The sequence below is a fragment of the Myotis yumanensis genome, unplaced genomic scaffold (genome assembly GCF_028538775.1).
Source record: "Myotis yumanensis isolate MYYU_CA2020_CCGP unplaced genomic scaffold, mMyoYum1.0.hap1 SCAF_4, whole genome shotgun sequence".
Classification (NCBI taxonomy): domain Eukaryota; kingdom Metazoa; phylum Chordata; class Mammalia; order Chiroptera; family Vespertilionidae; genus Myotis; species Myotis yumanensis.
The window spans coordinates 74,583,208-74,605,461 of NW_027223755.1; the positions used below are offsets into that span (position 1 = coordinate 74,583,208).

The 22,254-nt window shown below is 40.2% G+C and overlaps 1 protein-coding gene across 5 annotated transcripts in view; it reads right to left on the reverse strand.

Moving 5' to 3' along the window:
• ZNF608 (zinc finger protein 608) overlaps positions 1 to 22,254 on the reverse strand; it is a 108,073-nt gene that overhangs the window by 80,191 nt on the left and 5,628 nt on the right. The gene's annotated exons all lie outside the window — the stretch shown is intronic.

Genomic DNA, 22,254 nt, shown 5'->3' on the forward strand with positions numbered 1-22,254 from the left:
CCCTGAAAGGTCTCAAGCTGGCAGAGGAAACGTGCATTCACAGACAATAATTCACAGACAATAGCAAAACGGAGGAGATGTAGACACAACACACTTGTCTCCAGTGCAATAATAAGTAGGAGCGGAGAAAATTCCAACTCTTTTTGAAACTGGAAGGGCACTCAGAAAATGCAGTCCAAGAAGAAAAGGCCCAGAGACAGTGGCTTTTGCCCAGGCTCATAAAAGAAAAGTTAAAGCCAAAAAAATCCACCCAATTCCCAGTTAGTTCCAGAGCTTCTTCCCCTGGCCCACAACCCAGGCAGGAATCCAAGTCAAGGCTCTGCTACAGGAACCATCCACCTGAAGGCCGCCTGCGACCAACCTCAGCCGGACGTGCTGGCTGTGCTCTGCTGACTGCGAGGGTGTTATTGCAGGCTGGCGATTTTCTGAAGCCCAGCTGACCAGAGAGATGACCTCCACAGACCAGCCCCAGAGCGCTAATACTCACAACTGCATGCTTCCTGCACTCCCAAACACTTCCTCCTGCCTCCACGACAATTATCTACGTGCTACTAAACCAGAGGGCTAACTAAGCAAAGCCATGGCTCATTTTTACTACTTCTGCAGTTCACTGTGCAGGAAGGCTATGCTCTAGGAGTCTAGGAAACACGAGTACAGGTATTTGCCTGGCTGTAAATATTCCTAAGGCTGGAGCTGCAAATCATTAGTCCTTCCTGCTCCACCTCCCATTTGACCAAGTACACTAATTAACCACCTGCAAAACACTTAATGCAGTCACGGTTAAAGCAATACTGTGGTGATTTTCTATAAAGAACCTTAAGGAAAAAAAAAAAAACACACCAGGAAATTCTAATAACCATTCCTAACATCTGCCTTTGAGGGAGAGAAAGCAAAAAGAGACATCTTCAAATGGGCCATGTGAAGCTTTGTCTAATGCACACAAAGAAGCCACAGAAATAGAGAATCATAATGCGGTAGGGAACCTGGGACTGGCTGTTTGGGGAAAGGAAAAAAATTAAGAACTCTTCAAATGATTCAGATGCACAGCTCTGATTAAGTAACAATGCGTTAGCCTGGCCAGTGTTGCTTAGTGGTTGAGCACTGGCCTATGAACCAAGAGGTCATGGTTCTATTCCCAGTCAGGGCACATGCCCAGGTTGTGGGCTGGATCCCCAGTAGGGGGTGTGCAGGAGGCAGTGGATCAATGTTGATGTTTCTCTTTCATCAATGTTTCTATCTCTCTCTCTCTTCCTTCCTCTCTAAAAATCAAGAAAACATATTTTTAAAAAAGAAAGACAATGCTTTAGATTAAGGGTTCAAGGATTTTGGATATTGGGTCAAAAGTTATTTATACTGAAATGTAACCCCAAAAGCCAGTAAGACGGGGTGGGGGGGACGTCAGTCCCACATGCCCTATAAGGTCTACAAAGTCATTTGGTCTGGCCCTGCCAAGGCATTAGGGGTGAGTTAATTAAATGTCTGACCAAATATAGCAGGCTAATTTTTAAGCTGATAATGTTGTATGGCCCTCAAATGATGTTATCAATCTCCAAATGGCCCTTAGAAAAAGGTTCCCCACCCCTGCAGTAAGATGAAAATTATACTCACCTTCAAGTTGAAAAACTATACAGTCAACTACCATAAATGTCGTACAAGAAAAAAATAATTAAATAATCTTGGAGAAAAGTCTTTCTACACCAATACAAAATGTAGGAGCCATAAAAATAAATGAATTATAAACCTAACTACACAATTTAAGATACCTGCCTGGGGGAGGGAGGGGAGAAACTAGTATAAACAGAATCAAAATCAAAATAAAGAGAGTAAAATATCATGAGCACATGGAAAATATTTGCAAAACATGAAAAAAAAGTGTATTTAATTATATACACTAAAATATTTTAAAATCAGTAAGAAATGGCCAACAACTCACTAGAAAATTAGAGGTTAGAAACTGTCAATATGTAGGAAAATACAGTGGCTTGTTAACATGAAATGGGCAAATTAAAATGATGAACAACTATCAGATTATCACAGATTAAAGTCAAAAATTATCATTCACAGTATTAGATTATAGGCATACAGGCAATTCAGTTGAGAATTCAACTGATGAAAGCAAGTTGGGGACAATTGAATTTTGAAATGCATTCAAAATGAAATCCACCAAAATATTTTGTTGCTGAAAAAGACTGGAAAAAACCTAAATGTTATTAGTAGAGGATCAGTTAAATTATGGAATCAAAGGTAGAAAGGTAACATATGATACCCAAAACATACAGTTATGGAGAAAGAACAAGGTGCAGATGTTTCTCTCCTATGCTCTGATCTGTGTAGCAATACAAGAAACATAAGTATATATGCTTGAACATATGGAGACTATTTCAAGAAATACATACAAACTGTTAAAAGTAGTGGGCTCTGGGGAGCAGGTCTAAGAGGGAAGTAAAATCTACTTTCCATTATATAATATTTTAGTACAATTTAAACTTTTATCGATTTATGTACTGCTTTTAAAATTTCTTTTAAGTCTAATAAAAACTATTCTAATCAATGCAACTAGTTTCTCAGGATTCTAAAGCAGTCTCCAAAGTAGGAGGCATGTTAAATTCTCAGGGAGTATACAAGAGCTCCAATGGAGAGCATTAGAAGGGGGAGTTTCTATTTATACTATCTCATCATTTTAAATTTCTGTTGTTCACACTAGTAATCAACTGCATCAATACAATTGAGGGTGTGTGCACACACAATTAGTGACCCCTGGAAAACATTCATTCTAGGAAAGTAATAGCCTCTTTTTGATGTCTTCTGAGCAAGGTACTATTTTGTCTTTTAAAAAAAACTGAATATTTATGATCTTGCATCTGAAATCAGTTGATATAATTCACACAATATAACACCTCCATCTCCCTTAACCACTTAGAGACCAGAATAATCAAAAGAGCTGAGGGACAGAGCCAGAAGTGAAGCTCAGGGTAGGTCCCACACACTGAGATTCCCCCAGGGACACAGTCACAGCCTGCCTCTCTGCGGCTCAAAACTCCCCAACTCTCCCACCTCTGCGTCTTACTTGGTTCTTCAGAGTTCCCTGAAGCCTGGCCTCATGCTCCTTCTTGGACTACATCTCCTAGACCTCTCCTCTCACCCTCTTTCAGCTTTGGCCACCCTGATGTCTTCTCAAACACACCAAACACACTCCCTCCTCCAGGTGTGGACACAGATCTGGCTCCTCTGCACTGCACAGTCATGCACGCATACGACATTTCAGTCAACAGAGAACCGCATATACAACAGTAGACCCAGACGATTATAATGAAGCTGAAAAATTCCTGTCGCCTAGTGACATCATTGTAGCCAACCTAACATCATAGCACAATGCGCTATGTGTTTGTGATGATGCTGGTGTAAACAAACCTCCTGCCCTGCCAGGCGTATGAAAGTACAGCGAGTACGATTACAGTAGTGAGGGATAGCATCTAGGTTTGTCCAAGTGCACTCGGTGATGCTCGCACAACAATGAAATTGCCTGATGAGGCATTTCTCAGAACATATCCCTGCTGTTAAGCGGCACATGACTGATGAGCAGGTCCCTACTCAAACATAAACAAAGATAAACTCTCCTTTCCCGCCATCCCCCTCTACCTCCTCCTCCTGCCTGATTCTCCCTCACAGCACTTTACAGCAACCAAAACGTATTTATTTGTCCAGAATAAACTAGAATATAAGTGTCACGAGAGCAGAGACTCTGCTTACTATTGTATTTCCAGGACCCAGACTCCGGGCATATAATCAGCATTCCAAAAATACGTGCTGAGTGAACAAATGAATAAAGGAATGAATGAAAGAATAAACTGAGACCTGCACTGACACACACCCCCCTTTCTAATATGTCTATTGTGAGAACACAAAATAGTCAAAGCTGTCTACACTGTAGGAGGAGGCAGGGAATAAATGAAGAAATGGATACTTAATTGTTGTCCACAATCTCTGTATTACAAAGAATCCCTTAACATCACAACTGTATCCTAAACATAAATGATAAAAATGAAGACTTCTTAATTTTTCCACCACAAAACCTACCAACCGCCCTGCGTCTGTACATATTTTCTGACTTTCCAATGGAGAGCCCGCCCCAGCTCCAGAGGCCCACGGAGCTCCCCCCTACCCTACCCTTCTCTCTCTGGTATGTGCAACTTTTTTCCCTTGCTTGTATCATTCCCATCAGCATATAAACAGGCTATTATTAGAGGATCCTACTTTTAAAAATGATATAGATAGATACTTCCTGACCTCCTGTTGTCCCTTATAGAAAAAGTGTGTTAGCCATCATTTTCCATGTTCCTCACCTCCCAGTAAAATTCAAGCACTCAGATCAGACTTTGATTGCCTCCATCCCCACCTCTCACCCCAGGACCCCTTGTATTAAGATCAACAACAATAGTCATCCTTCCAAAGTCAACAGTCTTCTGCGTCCCATCTTAACCTGACTTTTAGAGGCATTTGACACATTTGATCACATCCTCCTTGCTAAAATTTCTTCACTTGCTTTCCAGAAACACCAGACTGCCTGGGGCTATTTCCTCCACAGTGGACTCAATGCTGGCACCCACCACAGCTCCCTGGCTCAGCCCTGGGTCCCCTTCTGTTCTAATACTCTCCAGCCCCAAACTCTGAAGCCCAATTTCCCCAATCTATGCTTCCAGCACTGGCCATCCCATTGGGCATCATCACCTGGCAGACATGGGGTGCATTAAAAATGTTTTCCAACTCTTGATCCCACCCACCTCCAAATTTCTAGACTTTATCCTTAATTCTCATTCTCTCACAACTCCATATCCAAGTCCTGTCCTCATTACCTTAGACCAGCGGTTCTCAACCTGTGGGTCGCTACCCCTTTGGCGGTAGAACGACCCTTTCACAGGGGTCACCTAAGATCATCCTGCATATCAGATATTTACATTACGATTCGTAACAGTAGCAACATTACAGTTATGAAGTAGCAACGAAAATAATTTTATGGTTGGGTCACAACATGAGGAACTGTATTTAAAGGGCCAGAAGGTTGAGAACCACTGCCTTAGACAATCTAAGTACTTCTCACCAATTTCATGATGACAACAAAAATTCATCCTCTCACTGGAACTACTGAAAAGGTCTTGTAACAAACTGATTTCCCTATTTCTCTTCTTGCCTCTCTATAATCAATTCTCCACACAGCAGTGAAGAGCAAGTTTTCAGAAACAAATCCAATCATGTCACTCCCTTGCTCAAAATTCTGTAAAGGTTTTTCATCATCCTCGAACTAAAATCTTTACCACGGCCTACAAGGCCATGCATGATCTGGCCTGCACCAACTCCCAATCCAATCTGCGCACGGTTTGTCCAGAACACATTCCATGTGTGTTATCTGGATGGATTTAACAGCATGTGCAGTCAGCCAAGAGGGAGACTAAGAAGCATGTCCAGAAAAAAGTGCAAACATCCAATCAATCAAGAATCCAGGCTTTGGTTCCCCTCAAGTCAGTTGTTCAATCTGGTGGGGTTTTTTTTCTCTCCCATCTCAAGTTTATACTTGACACAGCTCTCTACTCTATAATTGAGCCTCAAAACCACAGCTACATCAGACCTTGCCTCAACCCTATCTCTTACAGTACACCCAGCCTCTAGTGCCAAAGGTCTTAAAGAAAAGTCAACACAAGTTCTCAACAAGTAGGCAAATCTTCTACTCTGTGTTCCAGCGAACCTCTTCTCCACTGTGCCCTAAGATGTGCCAAGATTTCCAACAGAAAGAATACACAACCGTGTGTTCTGTCAGCCCTCTCTTTAGCTCAAGTCAAGGTATCGGAGGAAATAAAAACTAGCACTGGTGTATAAAAGTACAGCATGTGTGATTACAATAGTGAGGGATAGCATCTAGGTTTGTCCAAGTGCACTCAGTGATGCTTGCACAAACTGTGGGGAATTCTGGCCTACTGTGAACTGAGAGGAGGTGAGAGGTACACTGCAAGTGTATCACACCCATTATCTTTCTGACCTGTGTCCTTGAAATTCCACCTGGACCTTGTACATGTGCACGCACAGAATCTTTTTCAGCAATACACATTGCTATTATTTCTATTCAAATCAAATGATTCAGGTATATTAGAAATGTGCAGCGGAAGACAAGACCACTTATATCAGTGGTTCTCAACCTTCCTAATGCCGCGACCCTTTAATACAGTTCCTCATGTTGTGGTGACCCTCAATTTCATTGTTACAAATTGCACATAATTAAAGCATAGTGATTAATCACAAAAACAATATGTAATTATATATGTGTTTTCCGATGGTCTTAGGCGACCCCTGTGAAAGGGTCGTTCGACCCCCAAAGGGGTCGCGACCCACAGGTTGAGAACCGCTGGCTTATATAAATGTGCATGTATATACTATATATTATATAACATATATGTATTAACAAATTAGGAAAATAGAAATGTACGACAATAATACTACTCTCAAGTCTAACTCACCCATAACTTGATGGCAGTGTCAATCCTCAGGGTTTCATTTGCCTATTGAACCTCACTCCTTGCATTAGTTATAAAAGTACCTTAAAATATCCACTGTAAAATCAGAAGAAAGGAAAAAAAATAGCCACGTCAGACCCTGTTTCAACCTCATCACTTACACCTGTTGCCAGTTTCAAAGATAGTAAGAAACATCTACAGAAAAGAGTCTCTCCAAAACCAGCTTTACAAAGAACCAGCTTTTGGGGTACAAGAGGTGTGATTTAAGACACCATAAAAGCTCTCTTGCCTCTCCCCCACCAGACAGTCCCCACATTTGAGCTCCATTCTTGGACCTTTAAAAGTCTTTCTTCAAATCACCATGAGGATCATTCAAAGGATTGCTAATGGAGGGCAAAGATCTTGATAAATGGAGAAAAATTGGGCTCTAAGCAGATAGGGACATATCAGAAGGTAAAAGAAAGATATTTTTAAAAAGGAACTCACCCAAGGGGATCACAGCAAAGATCACCTCCGCTCACCTTTGATCATCTCAAAGATCTACACTTACTCCTCCTCAGGGAGCACCTTCTCTTGGCCTAGATTTCACAGGTTTTCCACAATCTGAAAATCATTAGCCCAGGACAGCTGGCCTGCTGCTTTAAGCTCATTCCTTGTGCCATTTTAAAATTCTGAGGACTCAAGAATCAAATATTAAAGCAATGGATATATGGCAAATATAACACATATAAGTTGAACCCATTTCTCTACATTTTCTGAATACATATTATGAAATGTATTTACATATAAATATTAGGCATTTCTCATCCCTGTGCAAGAAATGTGGCCATTTGCTTGCCCTGTAAGTCACCGATGCCATAAACCCCAGGTGTTCTACTAGAATAAAGCAGATCTTATCAACAGCCCCATGGTCTAGCCTCCTGTCCAGGATACCTTATTCTTCTTCCCTCATTCTCTCCTTATAAGTCTAGGTAATAAAGGGTGTCCCAAAATTCACGCAAGATTTGAATTTTGCATGAGCATTGACAATAACAACAACAAAAAATAAAAGCCTAATTTTACTTGGTTTATTGAATCAGATTCTAATATCTGTTGCCCTTTGATTTCAATCTCTTCAATTTGATAAGCATTACCAAGTACCAATTATGGCCCAGGAGCAGGGACAATGAAGACCAATGAAGACCACGGCTTTGTGTATGTGCCAGCAAAGCCGTGTAGGCCATTTACCTGATGTGCTATTCCATATATAATCCTATACTGTATACTTTATGAATCAATAAAAAATTTACTATTTTTAATTATAAACCTGTGTTTTCTATCAAAATTACTTCTTGCGTGAATTTTGGGACACACTTTACAAATAAATTGCACCATAAAGCCCTATTAGTCTACCAACTTCAAAGCTAATTTATTGGCCCACGATTTAGGGCAGTGGTATCCCCATCTAAAACAGAAGAGGGGTCAATTTCTATCCTGTTAAGCTCTGATTTGCACAGGAGGCAACCAGCAGAAGGTCTGGGTAGCTTTAAAAGCATCAGCTCAGATCACTGTATTCATTCCAGCATGGCCATCAAATGAAAGAACTGTGAAGAATAGATTGATGCTGAAAAGTAGGCTGGTCCTTCGACAGCACTAATCACCATCTAACCTCCCCTTTCTGCAAGCTGACTCCCTCTTTGAGCTTCACAGCTGCAGCTTCAAAACAGCAGGCCTCAGAGAGGCCCACAGCTAGGGGATAGGAGCCAAGGCCTGAGCAGAGTGGTACTCCCCAGGGTCTGATGAGGTAACTGCCACTGCTCTAACCAACAATAGCAGCTGACAGGGAAGTGGCAACTTCTTAACACGTTGGAGAGGAAACCTATTTTGAGCCCAGAAAAAGCCAAATCACTTTAAACAGACATACTAAATCATTAAACAGTAAAAACCACTTCTCTTTTTGGTCCTATCTGTTCATGTGGACCCGTGGAATAGATTCTGCAAGCTTGTCCTTGACTGCTACATATTATCGGTGATGTGCAACCCATGTGCTGCAAGAATTTTTAAAACATACTATCCCTAACTATTTAGTCAGGGCACTGACGTCTTTTCCCTTAGATTGTCAAATAAAAAAGTGACAACAGCCAACACGACAATAACTATCCGGTGTGAATAAATCAAAATTATATTTTTATTTTTGTCAGATTGGCAAAACATTTTTTTGGTGTGCCACAGAATTTTAGTAATTAGTTTATGCGTGCCACAAGATAAAAAAGGTTGAATATTGCACACACACACACACACACACACACACACACACACACGTATATTTAAGTATATGTGTCTATATAAATACATAACATACAAATATTCTATATTTAGTGACTTGTAGTTACTTTTCATTCTTTTTTGTTTAGTTGTTGTTTCCCGCACTCCCTCAAAGGGTACTTTGAAATCTTTCCAGTTTTTACAATTAAACCTAACCATCTGGACTGAAATCTTCACATTCACCAAATTAGTCACAGATTTTGTGGGTAAGCTGAGAAAGTAAATGCTATGCTCAGTGCTAGGATTTAAACCACATCTACCACAGCAAAACACTCTCTCTCCAATAATCTCCCCAATTATGCACGCACATTCAGCTCCAATAACATGGAGGCAACTACACATCACTGCACGGACTGTTTGCACAGTTAGTGTCACTCTTTAGATCCCGAAGTGAGTTGTAACAGATCCAAAATGCAATTCTTCAAAAACCTTTCAGAATTTATTTTACAGACAAAAGATAAAACAGTATCTATTTTCCCACCACCATTTGACTTCCAATGTGTGCTCACCAAATCCAGAGGCCATTTGAAGATATCTCTATCTACGTATTGAGCACCAGTAAAAATGTCATTTGAATACACTGGGCATTTTCTAGATTTTTTAAGTACAAAAGTCTTCGAACCTCTTCACATTTCACCATAAGTGTCAGAAAAGGAAAATTCAACATGTTTAAGATTCAATATGCTTAGAGAGCTGTAATCCTACATGATTTTGTGTTGTCATCTAATCACCAGTAAATGGCAGTAGATATTATGGAACAGCCATCTGTCTAAAACTGGACAGGATTATGTGCTGGAAGTTAATCCCGCAGCTGTACCAACTCCAGGTAAGTGGAAAACACTAGTTCTTACAAGATAATAATGCACATGAATGTATAGCAGATGTATGGGTTCATATGCTAGTCTTCCAAGGGAGACTTGAACTAAGCCTTTAAGATGAGGTAAGATAGGAAGTATAGGGTGTCCCAAAATTCAGGCAAGATTTGCAATTGCGTGAATTTTGGGACACCCTATACTAGACTTGGGTGTAAGCAGGTTCACAAAAATCATTTTCAAAGCATCTTAAAAAGTTAACATTTTTCCTTTCACACTTTATGTGAGTAACAAAAAGCATCCACTTAAATGGTACCCACAGAGAGGTTAGAGGGGAAGAACCAGACACAAGGGGAAGCCTTGTTAGTAAGCAGGAAGCTCCCCACCAATTCCCCCATGCTTTATATACACATGAACAGGACTAAACTCACTGAAATACATAGTATGTTTAGAAGGTTTTTTTTAAACCCTCAGAAGCATTCACATTGTGGAAACACTGACAATTTGATAAAAAAACAAAACAAAACAAAACAAAAACTTTCCTTCCCAGGGGGATTAAAACTGTAAAGAGATTTCAAGCTTGCAAAGGCTCTAAGCTGTCACAAATATTAACATGAGTATGTTTTTTTATCTTGGCACTTCTGTTTCAGTTTGCTAAGTAAACCTAGGTTGAACACATATTAACAGGCAAACACCCAAATAAATCAAATTTAGGTCAGCAGTGGCAGGGATTTACATCTTTGGTAAAACATGTGTGTGTTTTTTCATGATCTTTTAAAAATGTATTTACACAAATTTAGTCTACTTAATGACTATACAAGTCATAAATTTTATGAGATTTAAAAGTTTGACATTTTAAAAATTATGTTGGATGCTCACAGAAGTAAAATCCAGTCTCCTCACTAATATATAAAATATTAATTAAAAAGCATTTGGATTGAACAACAGCACATCAAAAAGTTGCTAATTTGACAAGGCTGAATCCATTTAGACCTAAATCTTTACACCCTTTTTGTTTCCCCATTCTTTTTACCCTCCTGTTCCTCACCATCACCACCACCCCCGCCCCCGAAAAAAAAAAAAGAGAGAGATCTGTAAAATGAAAATGAAGCTATCAGCCATAATTTAGTCTCAAAAATCAAGCCATTTCAAAAGGACCATATCAAAGTAGCAGTACCCAGAATTTAGTAAGGAGAAAAAAACAAATGAGATCATGTTAAGACAATTTAACATACTTTAACATTCAATTTATCTAATAAGTATCAAGCAACAAACAAGTAATTTTAAGGAATGGGCTTTGCTTTTCCATGGCCAAACAGAATACAAAGGCATCATGGAGAAACAATAGTTGTAAGTATCCTGAGTCATCATTAGAGTGACAGTTTATACACAAAAGAGCACTTTGAGATAAAGGGTTTCACTCCCAAGATTAATGCAAAAATAAAAACTAAATTGGGGAGTGTTCAAATGATACTTCTGGAAAACAACACTTTACTAGTGATTTCCTTACCAGTGGTTCTCAACCTGTGGGTCGCGACCCCTTTGGCGGTCGAACGACCCTTTCACAGGGGTCGCCTAAGACCATCCTGCATATCAGATATTTACATTACGATTCATAGCAGTAGCAACATTACAGTTATAAAGTAGCAACGAAAATAATTTTATGGTTGGGTCACAACATGAGGAACTGTATTTAAAGGGCCAGAAGGTTGAGAACCACTGCCTTAAACCTATTATTCACAAAAGGATTAGAACGATGGACTACAGCTACAATGGGAACAAATGCCAGGACTCTGGTCTTCTACTGTTAGATACAATGCAGTCCTTTAAAAAAAAAAAAAAAAAAAAAAAAAAGAGCATCCTGAAATTCTGGCTGCCAGGCAACTGCGCTCCCCTGCCCCTCCCCCATCCTCACTGCCATACCACTTCACTGCCTTTGCTGGAGAGTTCCTCTCTGTTCAGTACCATGGCCCCTAACTAATGAAATAGTGGGGAATTTCCATAAAGGGGCCCAAGTATTCAAGAGAAGTGCATTGTCTACCCCCTTTCCCACACACCTTCCGTCTACTTTTTACTCCCTACCTCCACCACCATCACCGCCACCTCCACCACCACTATTCCCAGTCATTTGAACAAACAGGAAAATTCAACAGTAGCCATTGTCCTTCTCTCAGTGGGAAGAACCTTGAATTTTAGCCTCCTGACCAAGCAGCAAAGAAATGACAACCTGCCTCCGCCTTCCTCCCTTCTCTCTTTGTAGCTTAAGAAGTACACTTGGCCTGGCAGTTCTCACCATTAAACCATTCATTCCTTCTCCTTTTGTGAAAAAAAAATGGGTAAAACAACTGAGCATGATCACAAAACATAACACTGGGCATTCAATTCCTATACCTACGACCTCATTCTTTCACCTCCTGGTCCATAGGATTTGGTGACCGAATAAATCTTAATCTATAAACAAATGGTTTGCTTTACAATTAAACTATTCATTCCTTTTTTTTTTTTTTTTACTGCTTGGCAGCTACCCAACCCAAAGACTTCTAGGTTCTTCCATTATTTAGTGCTCCCAATGGTTAAAAGGCAATAAGCTCATTTGGAGTTTATAAAACTATGCACCATCAACAAAAGCATGTAATGCTTCCAAGATGCACAGTGGCTTCCACTCACACAATGGGGCGCTGTGTGCAGTCTCCCCCAAAACAAAAATGCCCAGCCCCAATTAAGCGCCCTGGGGGCCTTCAAAGCAGTTATGCTAAGTTGCAAATACAGCAAGATCCACTTGAACTCCAACTGTCTTGTGTGATTTTCCTCCCAAGGTAGGAAAAAAGCCTGGGCAGACTGACCTCATTAAAGGGTAATTAGTGAACCCGGGGACTTGAGGGGCCAGCACAATTGTGCCTATTGTGAGCATTTCACTATGGGCAACTATTTCTTTTTCTTTTTTTTTTTTTTTTATAACCTAGGAGGTCCCTACAATCTTAAAAGGCCCACACTTAAAATTTTTAAGGATTTCAATCTGGCTATTTTTTCTACCAGTCCAGAAAAAGAGGAAAGGAAGCAGTACAAAGAGCACTCCTACATCTTTTTGAAACAATAGCTAAAAGTTCTCAAATAAAATAATTTAAATTTTATACCATATATATATCTATATATATCTATATATAGATATATATAATAATTTAAAATAAATTTGTTTTAAATAAAGTGAAATAAATGGTCCACCTCTGGGTTACAGAGATTGAAAACAACACATTAAAAAAGACAATAAATCAACCATAGAGCTTTTATGATTGTATATGACAATGATGTTGAAAGAAAAAACACCAATTGATCTGTTTACATGTGAAGGTGTTATTTAGAAACTAATACAAAGTAATGTGATCAACATAACCCTTTACCACTTTACTTGCACACCTCTTTAAAGCCCATTCTTACTGTTGATATCAATCTGCCAAGATGCTGAGGACAGAAAGTTGCTATAAAATGCACCAGTAAATTTGGCTGTTTACATTCTTTACCTTAAAAGTAACACCTTTCTACAAATAATGCACCACAGGCAACTGCTTTGGTACTAAAATTCTCCAGTATATGAGAAAGCAGTTTTTAAGGCAAGTAATAAAATTAAGCTAAACTTAACCTTAGCAACCAAGATTTAAAGAACTCTAATATTTACATATAATCAGGTGAATCAATATCTTTGTTTAAAAAAATATATTGTAAAGGAGGAAACAGAGTTGGGGTAATGACCTCCCTCAAAGCTGAACCAGTTCCAACACCCAGAGCCCAGAGCATTCTCCTCATAGTGGATTATGTAAAGTCACAGGAAGCCATGGACTATGCCTACTGCAGCCCTAACATTCCAACATCTTCCAGAGGGCTTGCTCTACCAGGCATGGTCAGACCTAGGCACATTTATTATTTTTCAGAGAGGGAGAGGGAGAGAGAGATAGAAACATCAATGATGAGAGTGAATCATTGACTGGCTGCCTCCTGCACGCCCCCTACTGGGGATCAAGCCCACAACCCAGGCATGTGCCCCTGACTGGAATCAAACCCAGGACCCGTCAGTCCGTAGGCCAACACTCTATCCACTGAGCCAAACCAGCTAGGGCTAGGCACATTTAAAGCCCATTGTGACATCTTTAATATGGTGCTGCCCTTGTATTTGTTAAGCCAATTTTAACCACCCAATTTATTTATTTGGCTTTATAGCTTTTGAATATCAATGAAATAATTTAAAGGTGTGTAACAAGTCTTTTATGCTTTGGCCAAAAATACTTAAGCTATATTTAGAAGTGAATTTGTGTGTATTTGTGTTCCATTAAAACACTGCACTAGGACCCTTCCATTCAACTTGGGCAAACATCCCTGTTTTGTTTATTTTAGAAATACTACAAAATTTATTTGTTTAACTTAAACATATGTAATACATTGAGAAATCTTGAAAAGATGGAAAAGGCTTATTAAGAGATGGGGAGGACCCCACCCTAGTTGCTGTGTGTGTGTGTGTGTGTGTGTGTACATACATTCCCAGTATTCAGGGCTTTGAGGAAAAAATACAAGTCCTGGAAGTCATACCACACAATTGGAAACACTTCCTCTTAAAGTAATCCAAAGGCTCAAAAAATAAATATTCAAGAGCATTAATTTGTTTCTAGATGTGTGCGTGCAAGTAAAACAGCAGTCATAATGTGGAAATTTCAGTCACATTTTGCAACTAATTGGAAGCAGATTAGAATTCCGCCTCAAGGGAACGTTGTCAAACTAGAAGCTGGAGCAAATGAAGAAAGAGGTAAGGGCGTCGTGAAGAGCTGACAGATTTACAGCGCTCGGGGCTATTAACGGGTCCAGGGAGGGAAGGAGGGCGCGTCCCCGGCTGCGCTGCGCGCCCCCGCTGCCCCCACAGGGAGCGCGCAGCCGGCGCGGGCACGAGCGGACCACGCCCCCGGGGCCCGCGGTCCCATCTGCTCCAGCCCGGAAACAATAAACGGGGCCTTCCGAAGGAAGGGACCAGAGGTCCTGATAAGATAAACCTGCAGACTGATAAACTGGAGCACGCAAGAGTCCGAGGGAGAGGTTTCTTTATTTCCGCAGTGGGGGAGGGGAGAGCAAAAGAAAGCAGATTGTGGAGGCTAATACAGCAATGGAGTAATGGAAACAGCTGCTCGCTTTCTACTTCAATGTCTGGCATCTGCTGCGGCATCACGGGAAAGGCTGGTGAAGGATTTGGGCAAGGAATGCAAATGCAGACAACTGGCCAAATGGAGTTTGATGCGGAAAAAGCTCCATTGCTCTGCTTTCAAATCATGTTGTTCCCTTTGGGGCGCAGAAGTGAACAATATTACTGACTCAGATTCCACCTTCAAAGCAGTTGCAGGCTTTGGGAATGTGAATCGCTTTTCAATCAGTTACTTAAGATGTGAAACGATATAAAGGGATAAAGCCTTGTGGTTGGAGCGGCCTCCATTTGTCAAAGTGATAGGCTCATCTTCCAGAGATCTTCACGGAAAAGTTACATGAAGTACTTTTCTGTATGCTTCACCTACTTTGAAAAAAATTTTTTCTTTAAATCACCACCGCTTACTTCTGAACTGGCTCAAGGGACAATTTCTATTTGTTGTGCTTATTTTCCCCTTGGCTGCAAAGATTCATTTCTAATTTCATCTCCATCACAAAAGAATTGGCAAAGAACTAAAACGCAGAAACACATAACTGAAGTGCTGCTGTGCTCGTCATAAGCCTATAATAAAGCACAGATTTGATAGCATTATCCATGTACTGTGGTGAACCACACACAAATAAACAGTTCTCCATGAAGAATGAAAACCCGAGGCTTCAACCCTTCCAATTCAAACATTATTGTTGCTTTTAACATGAGCCATCCATAAAATCAGCCAAGGAGGTGACAGGAAATCCAAAAGCAAGCTGGTCTGGCTTGCACACACTTTGCCAAAAAAAAAAAAAAAAAAAAAAAGAAAGAAAAGTTAGGAGATGCTTTCCAACTCATCCCAATGATGTTCTCAGGGAAGAATGGGTAACACTGGAAAACCTAGGCATAGAACAAATGACGCTTTTAAACCAAGTGAATTCAAACAAATGGTGGATGTAGCAACCAAAAAGACTACAGCCCTTCAGAATGGGGACGGCTTGCTAAACTGACTACCAACAACTTAGATGTGACCTTTGTACCTTCAGTGACTAATGTGAAAGACAAAAAAGTGTACCTAAGGCAGCCCAAGGGCCAGATGTGCTTTCCCAAGAAACCAACCAGGATTTTTCTTTAATCATAAGGACGAACAATGACTTCTAGGAGTTTATGAAAGTGTGACCAATAGGAACTTTGTCGTCTGTTGCTAATTGAAGCATATAAAAGAGTCCATTTCTTAAAACGTACTACAAACACTTTTTTTTTTAATTCACTGCCACATGACAAAAACCAGAATCAAGTTGACTGGTAGAAGATCAGTGCAACCAAAGACCAAGCTATTATTTCAAACTGTCAGGGGAAGGCAGTAAAATTGCTACCAGGTCTCCTTAAGTTACCCTTCAATAAAAAGAAGCCATCAGGGAAATAAGAGGAAAAGAAAACACATCAAAACCTTAAAAGTCCCTTTAAGTAAAATTATACGTCTGTGGCACCATGCCATCTGCTCTCCGGTTAACATAATAAGCCAATTCCACAACCTAAATATCTGCTTTCTAAAATCATTATGTACAACACACAATATAATCAATATATTTTTAAACTGTAAAAGCTACATTCATCTGGCGTTATTGGAATATGCCTAAATGTCCCTGTAGGCACATTTTTCTTAAGGTGCTAGCTGACAATGAGGATTCCCAGGAGGCAAAAAAGCTCAGTGGTTGAGCTAGAATGTCACAGTGAATAATAATCAAACTAGGGAGGGGGTGGGGATGAGAAAGAAGAGAGTAGCTTTGAAAAATCAGCAATAGTATGTATTCATCCCTCCAAACCCATTTGTTCTAACTGAAATACCCATTCCCTTTGAGTTCTCTTTTGGCTTCACTGGGGAGGAGGGGGGAGTGGGGAAGGAAGCCTTCTGAATAGCAGATTAGTATTATGTAGTTTGATAGGGCCTACTGACCTATCAAAATATAAGAAGTAATTGCTTTGTCATCACTTCAGTTCTTCTGGCAAAACGGAAAGGTAGTTCTAACCAAAATTTAGAAGATAATACATATCTCAGCTTTAAGAGCAATGTGCCCATCTTACCCTCTGGAATGTCCTTAGACCTCTCCAAATAACATTGCAAACCACCCAACTGCTGGTCAATTGAAGAGCTTAACATCCTTCCATTCAGTTGCAAAAACTTTGTTCCAGTTGCCAAAACCTTTATCTTAAATTAAAAAGACCCTGCAAGAGAGAGCAAGCAGTCCCTAGCGAAACTTCAGCTGGGAGAGAAACCTGAACACCAGTGGACCCATTTACCCTGCAGCAGAGTAAAATTAACAGGGACATTAAAAAAAAGAATCCCATACTAGCTCAATACTCTCAATTCGCTCGGGCTCCCACATCTATACATGTAATTCGACAACATTTATACACACATACCTATGCAATACCAGGGTTACAGGGCACCAGTGTGATCCCTATGTTTGTCTATAATGATGACTTAAATCATTCTTGTTCTCTTTCCCTATCTATAACCTTAAATGTACAGATTAAGAGGGAATTATTTATTGACAACAATCCTAGTGAAGAAAGGTTATTTCCACGATGATGTTGCTAGGAAGGATAGCCCATCATTCCTTAGTTCTGGCTTCCATGTTCTACAAGAATGTTAGACTAAGAATAAGGAATTTAGGAATAAACTGTTTAGTATTCAAGCAAAACCCTCGATGTTCCTGACAAGTTCAGAGTGCCGGCAATCAAAACTATGTTGTGCTACAGTAATTACTATGAAAAAACTTCCAGTGCTCAATACTGAAGAACAGAATAGCATGATCCTTCCACCTCTTCTACACCTCCAGAGTGTGTTCAACACGGCAATTATCTCCGTTCAAGAAGCAGAGTTTAAACTGCATTGAAACTCAATTATACCCATGACTTTTTAAACATACACTTCAAAAGGCAGGTTTCATCACATTCAAATCACTGAGCAAAATCTTTTCCCCCACTTATAAAAAGTGGATTTTATCTCTCTCCCATGAGACATCTTCAAGTTTAAAAATTATTTCTTTTTAGCTTTTGGGCCCACTTTTTTTGCTTTATTAAAGTAGAGGGATGACTGTGAATGATGTAAGACAAAGACAGATCCCATCTGATAAAGACAGAAGCGCAGCTCTCCCAATGTCACTATCGCCCAGCCTAGAGGTGCCACCATTTAAAAAACCAGATCACACACTTGTTAACAAAAAACACATTACTTTGCTACTTTTAAGAATGCAGGGGAACTAGGAGTAGTAGATTTATGATTTAAGTGCTTGTGGCTAAAATAGCTTTCCAATTATCAAGGGCCTCTTAGGAAGAGCAAGAATGCATTATGTGTTAATGACCACAACCAGGGGTCCCTTCTCCACTCCTTTGTCAGAACCGGAGCAGATCCTCCCCGCAGCTTCACCATTAACATGTCTGTTTCCTGTCAGCCCACTCAGAGATAATGTCATTTATCTCAGGGAGGCACAAGCCCAGTTATTAGCTTCTATAAAAGACCTCAAACAAAGGCCGGATAATGTTTTACCCAGGGCTCTTATGAAAAACCAGAACCCAAAAGCCTCCCACCTAAAAATCAAGGACTCAGAAGTTCGAATCCTTGAAAAAATAGATCCCTCGTTACCAACAATCCTAGACTACAGCTCTTAAGGAGCGAAAGGTCTCCATATAGTAAACACCAGTCCCCTGCCCTATCACCTACAATTAGATTAACCGATAAATGCCAACCAGAGTTGGCCTGTGAGAGCCTTTGCTCCCCTTGCCTCCAGGGAGCAAATTGACAGAATAATTCAGGTACTGACTAAACAGTCAGATCTTTGAGGAACTGACCTCTCGTTGTGATTGCCTGCAGGAACTGAATAACCATTAGAAAGTGTTCAATGGCTGGGCTTCTGGAAATCTTTTAAATAAAAGTGGAACTGGTTAGAATAAATGTAGAAACATGTGTTTTCACAGTGTTGCTCATATTACTGCAATTTCAAGTTTCTATGAAGTACCAGGTGAACTTTTTTAAATTAAAAAAAACAGACACAGTCAAAATTGGAGCAAATCTCAACCATTCAATCCTTGTTTTTCATGCTGAAAACGAAGAACAGATGGTACTTTCCATGTTGTTTGAATCTGGTTATTGAACACCTCTGTGGTTAGGGAGATTTCTGCTTAGCACTTTCGGCATACATTTCATTTACTAACTATAAAATGCTGCTTAGGAAAAATAAGTCTTTATAACACTCTAATTAAAACCATCTTGCAGCCAAGCAATTTCACTTGAAGAGCATTCTTAACCTCCTGACATCTGGACAATCAATTCCTCTCCCCACCCCCAACCCCCAAACACACACCTTTTTTACAGACTATTTGCAAAGTTATTAAAGTTGCTAAGCATTATTTATCTCCTTTTAGCACAAACTTGATCAGTTGGAGGATTTTTTAAATCTCTCCAGCAAACCCAGCAGCTTTCAAATACTATGCTCAGAACTCAGCGGTGTGCCCAAGTCATACACATTCTCCAAGCTGCATGGGTTCTCACAGGAGACTTCCTTGGGGAAAGGGCAGCCCCCCTGCACCCACCTCCAAAGCCCTGTTACCCTCCGAGGAAGCCCAAAGAAAAGTAAGGAGATGGATCCATGCTGATTGGGAGCCACCCTTAGTTACCAACGTTTTTAACAGCTAACTCCCTTGTGTAGCTTTCAAAACAGTTTGCTGTCTGACAACAATGGACTTTGTTCTTTAATTATAGCAAGTGACCTTTCTGCCCTTTTATTTCACAGTAGATAAACTGCACTCTCTAAGCAGAATTTGTAGGGGGCACTATATCTGGGGGAAGAAACATATCATCCACAAAACTCATTAATCAAAACATGTTCTTAAACTGCTCACACTCACTTAGAAAAAGTGCCAGAAATCCCTAGTGAAGTGTTAAAAGGCCTCTGCAAGAGAATAAAATACAATGAATGATATCCTTTATAGACACGTCCATTTGTAGACACCACCTTTAGGCTGTTAAGGACCAGCTTAGTGAAAGCAGTATGGTATTGGAGAATGAATCTCCTTTCTGAATATGTACTGAGTAGTCAGACCCCTAAGGCACAACCAAAAGATCTCCTTCGCATTTCATGTCTATTTAAGTTATCAGTTGTTTTTAAGAAATCGGCTAGGTATTTTTGAATTCTCCAGCGATGAAATAAAACCATGTAACACTAACCATTTAGCCCAGCTGAAGGCCTGTGTCTGATAAGTCAAAACTGCTAAGACAGCTAAGGAGGATATATGCAGAAGAGCCTCAACACAGGCTATTATGCTTCAAAAGAAAGGCGGGGGAAGGTGGAGAAGCAGGTTTTAACAACCAAAAGCCAACACGTCAAATCTACTTATTCAGACATGTCACTGGTGGCTTAACCACAAAATGGGCTATAGAAATAGAGCTCAAACATCTTAGAATTATGGCATGTTTTGATTTTGTTCACGTATTAAGGGAGTGGCGACTTTTACAACATACTTGTGGTTTCCACATAAAGGAGTAGAACACTCATTGATTTAATTAGATTTCATAAGGTCCAATTTATCATGTTTTACATGACTTTGTGTAGTGAAGAAACAGAATAAACACACCAAAAATAGACATTTAAGCATGCTGTGAAATTAACCGGTGACAGCCAGCCTTATGAATCTCCTGTGAACCAGGAAGAAAACACACACACACACACACACACACACACACATACACACATCCTACACCCCTTTGGTTTTCACATTTGGCCCATCCTGAGCCATATCTGATTGCTGAAAATTAACCATCTCCATTTTTGAGGCACTTACTCTTCACAAACCCACATAATCAAGCAAGATTGAAATTAAAACGTACCAAATGTCAAAAAAAAAAAAAAAAAACCGACTCAAAGATGCCTCAGTGTTGAAATATTTTTGTCAGATGACACTTGTCCTACTAAATCTTTACTTCCTAAATAGGTATCCTCCTATCATTAGAAAGTGTTTTCTAAATTGAAGTCTAATTTACACAACCACAAGTCAGTGGGATTAGCAGTTAGTTCCCTGGGTGGCATCTGTGCAAGGGAGTGACAGATCTGTGTGCCAAGGGTGAGAGCGTGCTTCAGAGAAGCCTTTCCGGGGTGGGGTGGGGTCTCAGTGGGAAGGGAAGCCTGATGGAACAGTGTCCCTGAGCCAACGTCCCAGCTTGACAGAGAATGGCCAACACTGTGGGATTCCTGCCCCTCCGAGCCATCCCTGAAGTGCCCCTGTGCGCCAACACCAGTGACTTCGTTGGCAGTGGAGTGAATCTAAAAGCACTGAGCCCTCTCCCCTCCTCCACCCCAGGTCCATCATGACTTGTTTGCTCTTCATTTATGTAATTCACATGATCACATTTATACCATTCTGACTGAAGATGAGTTACATGGATATGAATAATTTAATTCTTCCATTCTTCGTCCAGTTTCCTCTGTGACTGGAAAGTGAAAAGAACACAAAAACTGGAGAAGCGACCCCACGCTCTAATCTCAGTTGCCATGACAGCAGCCTTTGAGATACTGAAATGTTCCGATTGCCAGCTAAACAAAATTGTTGAATGTGAACATTTGGCTGGAAGATTAAAAGGCTAAGGGGAATGCAAAAGGGCAGTACCTCCCACATTCCACGCAGCAGTGAATCCAATCAAATGGTTCTGACTCCTTAACCACAGCCATTGTGAGCACTGGATTAGGGCAATTCATCTAGATAGTTAGAGCAGATTAGAACTGCAATTTGCAGACTATTGGCAACAAAAGTAAATGCCCTACTGTACTAAGTAATAAGAAGACTTCAGAACGCCTTTTAGCAGAAGGTATGCAAAACTACACATTTAAACATAAGAATTAAAACCTGAGTTTTAAAAAAATCTCCTAGAAAGTCATCAACATAAAATGCTGCCTGACCAAGGGGACAGGAATAAAAAAAAGGGTTCAGAGGATTTTTGTGATTTTGGCATTATCTACACCTTCATCAGCTTCTAAAGTCATCAAATCAAAACTTTATTCCTGCACTCCAACTTAAATCTTGACCACACGAACACAGGCGTACAAAGGTTTAAGTAGAGAGCAGCGACTCACTGTACACAAAAATAATTATCCAAAGACATCTTACAATTTTGAGCAAGTTAGAAATAGCAAAAATCAAATTATTTAATGAGCATACTTCCAAACAACCATGCCACAAACCACATGATATGAATTTTGCTTCTGCAAGGCACAACCTGTAGACTTAATCTCAAGATTAGTTGCATAGAAACATCACTCACACCCCCAGCTCACTCCCAACCTGCCCAGTGGACAGAGCACCTTCAGTCCTGAGACATTACTCAATGCACAACAACCACCAGACCATTAAGTCACAGGCCTCCAGCACCAAGCAGCAGAACACTGGGCAGTTTCTCAAAGGCGCTGTGTAACTAGACTTAAAGACAATG